This window comes from Numida meleagris, chromosome 2 (genome assembly GCF_002078875.1).
Source record: "Numida meleagris isolate 19003 breed g44 Domestic line chromosome 2, NumMel1.0, whole genome shotgun sequence".
NCBI lineage: Eukaryota > Metazoa > Chordata > Aves > Galliformes > Numididae > Numida > Numida meleagris.
The window spans coordinates 116,298,823-116,304,880 of record NC_034410.1 but is presented as its reverse complement, the minus strand read 5'-3'; positions in this window follow the sequence as shown (position 1 = coordinate 116,304,880).

Below are 6,058 nucleotides of genomic sequence, written 5' to 3'. Positions count from 1 at the left end.
GTGCACATGGCTGTGCTACCTGCAGCAGGAACGAGTGGGCTGTGATCTCTGACAGATATCAACCCAAACACAGCAGTGAGTGGATGAAGTGCCCTGGGAGCAAGGTGGAGAGGGCCATTCCTGGATGTGAGTGTCCATCCGTCCTTCATGTTCCGAAGGCCTTCCTTCTATAAATCTCTGTGTCAATTGATCTTAGATATATTTTACCTTACCTCAACCAGAATCAAAGAGTCCTAACCAAAAATACTTACAGAGAAACTAGTGAGGTGAAAAAAATAAGATATGCATGGAAAACTCCAAGGCCCCTTTCACTTACAGAAGCCTTTGTAGGGTTAGTCCACTTTATCTCTTTACCTGTCCTTTCTGTCCAAAAGGCATGCTTTCAAAGGTGAGGAGCTTTTGCAGGGATAATGTACTACAACATTTTGTTGTATGACAATGCTTCTTGGTTCATTTGCTGTCATTTCTCCTGAACATTCCATCGTAGGTTCTTGTTTTATCTTACTTGCAGTGTCGAGCCATTAGACTGAGTCGGTATACTTCAGAATAAAGTATATTAAAATCCTCACAGCCATGAAACATACATTTAGTTATGAAAATGCTTATACAGTATTAAATGCTGTTATTTTGGAACAAATGTGAGAGAGATGGGTTTTTCACTCTTGATACACATTTAATCAGCCAAAATACTGCTCTTCTGTAATATACCTCATTAAATTAGTTCAGTGGTAGTAGTTATTCAATATAGAATGATGGAAAAATCAAAGTAATAGAGCCTTGAATTTCAGTTAAAAGAATATTATTCAAGTTATCCACTATATATATAGAAATAAAGAATCAGAGCAGAGTTCTCATGTAATGCTGTCAAAAATAAAAGACCTTGGAAAATCAACTCTTTCTAGAAATTACTGACAGTAACTTTCCATTCAGTGAAGGATTCTGTTTATGATTATGCCAAGATTATGAAAGGATAATATCCTACAGAAATTTCACAGATTTATAGGTACTGTTTAGGCAATGGTATGGAAGTAATTAGATGCAGGCAGTAAATTTCTGAGAGGAGAAAAATATGATGGGCTAGGTTGGTCTGCAGTAGAAAACAGTTACAGCTCTGCAGCTGTATTTGGTCCCTGCAGTAGGTACAAATGATTTGGGCTTTTCAGAGAAAGCGGCCCCTATGTGGCTGGATATTGTTGTGTCCAGAGGGTCAGATTTCTTATGAGACTGTTCAGGGCAAAAGAGAGAGCCACCTGGTTAATGAAACAGAGAAAGTGTGAGAGAAAATGGGTCATAGAATCATAGAATTAGGTAGGTTGGAAAAGACCTACAAGATCATCCAGTCCAACCATCCACCTACCACCAATAACCCCACTAAACCATGTCTCTCAACCCTATATCTAAATGTTTCTTAAACACCTCCAGGGACGGTGATTCAACCATCTTCCTGGGCAGCCCGTTCCAGTGCCTGACCACCCTTTCAGAAAAGTAGAATTTCCTAACGTCCAGCCTAAATCTCCCCTGGTGCAACTTGAGGCCATTCCCCCTCGTCCTGTCACTAGTTACAAGAGAGAGGAGGCTGACCCCCAGCTCACTACAGCCTCCCTTCAGGTAGTTATAGAGAGCGATGAGGTCTCCCCTGAGCCTCCTCTTCTCCAGACTGAACAATCCCAGCTCCCTCAGCCGCTCCTCATAAGGCCTGTGCTCCAGACCCCTCACCAGCTTCATCGTCCTCCTCTGAACACGCTCCAGGGCCTCAATGTCTTTTTTGCAGTGAGGGGCCCAAAACTGGACACAGTACTCGAGGTGGGGCCTCACCAGGGCTGAGTACAGGGGGAGAATGACTTCCCTACTCCTACTGGCAACACTATTTCTGATCCAAGCCAGGATGCCATTGGCCTTCTTGGCCACCTGGGCACACTGCTGGCTCATGCGCAGCCGAGCATCGACCAATACCCCCAGGTCCGTTTCCTCCACACAACCTTCCAGCCACTCTGCCCCAAGCCTGTAGCGTTGCCTGGGGTTGTTGCGGCCAAAGTGCAGGACCCGGCACTTGGTCTTGTTGAACCTCATCCCGTTGGCTTCAGCCCAGAGATCCAGCCTGTCCAGATCTCTCTGTAGGGCCTCTCTACCCCCAGGCAGATGGACACTTCCTGCCAGCTTGGTGTCGTCTGCAAACTTACTGAGGGTGCTCTCAATGCCCTCATCCAGGTCATCAATAAAGATATTGAAGAGGACAGGCCCCAGCACTGACCTCTGGGGAACACCACTCGTGACCGGTCGCCAGCTGGATTTAATTCCACTCACCACCACTCTCTGGGCCCGGCCCTCCAGCCAGCTCCTTACCCAGCAAAGGGTGTACCTGTCCAAGCCACGGGCTGCCAGTTTCTCCAGGAGAATATTGTGGGAGACAGTGTCAAAGGCTTTGCTGAAGTCTAGGTAGACCACATCAACAGCCTTTCCCTCATCCACCAGACAGGTCAGTTTCCTGGCACCTTGTTGTCAGTAGGGTATTATCCAACATTTTGCCTTTCCCGACTTGGATTACTTGATTCTGTTTTACAGATTTCTTCTGCTTCATTTGCAAATAGATGCATTCTGTGGGTAGAGTGAAAGGGGAATGCGAAGTAAGTGAAAGGCTGGATTTCTCGTGTTGTATTATTAACATGTTAACTCGTTTGATTTCTAAAGCTCACGCTGTAGATCTCACTGTATGCTTCAAATACTAGGCATCTTAACAGCTTGTTAAGCTAATATATATGTGCAAGAATAAAACTTGCATCATTCTTAGCTAATATGATGCAATTTTAAATACAAATGTCTGAAAGTATTCAATATAATGAATTTAGCAGAGTCTCCTCCCCTTTGCTGAGATGAATTCATGTACATGGCTTAGGTAACTCCATTTCTATGGAATGATTAGTGGAGACCTCTTGGAAACTTTGCTTAATTTAGAAGTCATAATTTATATGTTTATTTATTTTCCTTAGAGCATGGGTGCTAGGAACAAATAGCTTTGAAACTGTACACACTATTAAAAATGTCTTGGAAATAACATTCTCCAGTTCTGCTGATTAGTTGAACATTGTATGTGTTTAGCAGACTTGGAGAAAAGAAAAAGAATTTGCAACAGCGTGATATTGTGAAAATATTACGAAGAGACATACTTACCTATGTATCTGTAAAGGTGACAAAGAGGAATTACAGATAATACCAGAAAAACACACAAGCTGAGATTCAATTGAGTGAGTGAGGCCGAATCTGGTACTGTCACCAACCTAAGCTTCCAAATCAAAGGAGAATAATTTACTGTTGTTTAAAATGTGAAAATGAAAGGTTGATAGATCTTACCTGATTTTAGTTAAGTAGCTATTGTGACAGGCAGTGCTTCCGATCATGTATGCAGTAAGTAGTTTGCCCTGATCAGATTTATCACAATGAATGTCAAAATAATTTGCAACAATACACTCCTGAAATTACAATTTTCTTCATTCAGAATTCTGAACACATTTCTGACAATCCCTGTGATTTAGTTCTGCAGAAGTTATGATTAGCAGCGCTAAGACGATATGCTGGTTATCCAAAGTTCTCTTTCAGTTTTAACTGTGGGGAAATGCTAAAGTAGAACTTTTCTCACAGAAAACTGAGGCAGCTGCAGGCTGATGTGTTGATGCCTCTTTTTTTTCCCCAGTCTTTGCTAAGGTAAACGTACTCATGGAACATGTCTGAAGTGATCAAACAGGCCTCGCTTATGTGGTCCTGATGAGAAACCAGGAAGAGTTCTTCCTGTCTGCTGTGCAAAATCCCATTGGGTTGCAGCTACATTGTAGTAAGTCAGAGAGGTGTTGCACAGTTTTGATTTGCAGACCACTGTGCTAAGACAGGGCCAGGCTGTAGGCATGCAGTGTGTGGGGTGTGTGTTTGTGCGCGAGCACGTGGAGGGATTTGCTGGAGTAGTCACCAGCCTTGCCACTGGAAGATGAGTCACAAAGATGAGATGTTTCTATCGTGTAGCTTCCTGCTGAGGGACTGGACAACTGGAGACAGTTGTCCTTTCTAAGAATGGTGCAGTTATGCTTGCTTTTCACTCTATCTTAGTAAATCTTTAAATTGAATGTGAGAACATTACAGTTGAAAATACAGTAAATGCAAGTAGCTCCTTGAGGGGCTGAGCTAATGAGTCGATGTCTTTATGGTCTGTGCTTTGTGCTTGGATTCTTTTGTGCTTAAGAACATGCAAATACTGAAACCTTCCCTGCATTTAAGGCATTCATGATGGACACTGTGGATTATCTGGCATCTAATTAGAGTGAAGTTCACTTTGAGCTCTTTTTCTTAATGCATGCACTAAGTTGTAATAATCTCTTAAGTGGCTTTTTAATAGTATGGACATAGATACCGTACTGATACTTCACAGTCAACAGCTCACATCTTCCCATCGAGGAGAAACAAATTTACGTGGAAGAGATTAAGAACAACTGCAAATTGTATGCCATTTGAAAAGCATAAGGTAAGATAGCAAATGATAAAAATAGGTAGATTTCTTTTGTGAACTAAAAATAGCAGTTTCATTAATAGTTTAAATAACAGTGAATAATAGCATTACTCAACCAGATTTTTTTTTTTTTGCAGTAGGAATATTTAAATGATAATTTCATAGAGATTAGCAATGAATTATCATTATGGTGTAAGAAGCATGAGAAGCATGCTAATATCTGTAGAAAATCTGAGGATGAAAAGTGAGAAGTAATAAAACAAATAATGCTTATTTATTGGAATTTTAAAATTTATTCCTTCTGGCAGCGTTCATGTTTGGCTTGTCTTTATTTTCTGCTGTAAGATATGATATGCTTTGTAGTTGTAGTAGTTCAACATGATTCAATGCTTCTTAGGCTTTTTAGGATATGGATTAATGCATTTGAAGGCACACTGGTTATTTGCAAATATTTTTGTCTCTCTGACCCTGCTCCTTGTGGTCTTGTCTTCATTAGGGAGAAAAAAAGTGTGTGTTTAACTACATCTTGGTTCACTTGTAGCAACGTATACCAGCTAAAATCCTCATTAAGAGAAAGTCATAAAGTCTTCTGATGAATTAGTCACCATAAGTAAATAATGCAATTATATATATTTTTTTGTTGGGAGTATGTAGCCTTCTTGTTTGTGCCTTCCTTTTTCAAAAAAGCCCAAAAGAACAAATTTTGTAAATGATTTTGTAAATGATTCAAGACTGAGGTACTCTGATCAAAACTTCCATTAATGCAGGTTCGCAGGCTTCATTGGCTCACAGTGCTCAGCACTGTCATGCTCAGAAAGAGGATTTTATTAACACATAATGACAAAATATGAAGAATGTTAGTGTGGGAAGGCAGCTGTTGTTTTCATAATATCAACTTGTTTTAGTTGGATTTCAGGTCAACCAGTGCTTTCCCGTACTATGCTCAGTATCTAAAGATGTTGGTTTTGGGAGAACAGACTAGAATTCAGTTCTGGTTTTAAAAGCAAGCATTGGAAGCTGCCCATGTGCCAGTTCTGTGCTGAAGGCCAGGCTTTGCTTCCCACTGGCTGAGGCCCTGGGCTACGAATTTCTAGCTGTAGGAACCCAAATCACACATCCTTTTATGTACTCTGTGCAAATGAGGACACAGGATAGGCTCAGCCCCTTCCAAGCCCAGCTAACCCACAGTTCAGCCCTGGAAAGAGAGGCTTTCATTGAGAAAGGCCTGTGTTTTCATCATGAGCTGATGAGAAGAAAGTAACTTTATGTTTTGTAACCCTGGTATCATTACATTGTGCGACTGAGGAGACAACAGCGCTGAAATACTGAAAGGTGGCTGCTTATTTATGTGAAACTGATTTGGAAATGTTCTGGTTGTTTATGAATGTGATTTCAGTTGTGGAATCTGTGTTGCCCATAGATGCCTGCTTGTATTTCAGCGCATGGATGAAAACCTTTAAGTACTGAAAAATGGTGTTTGAACAGTAGTTTGAGTTATTTTACTTGGGAATTTATTGGCTGTCATCTGAAAATGAGTCAGCTCTGTTAACAACCACTCTTGAATAT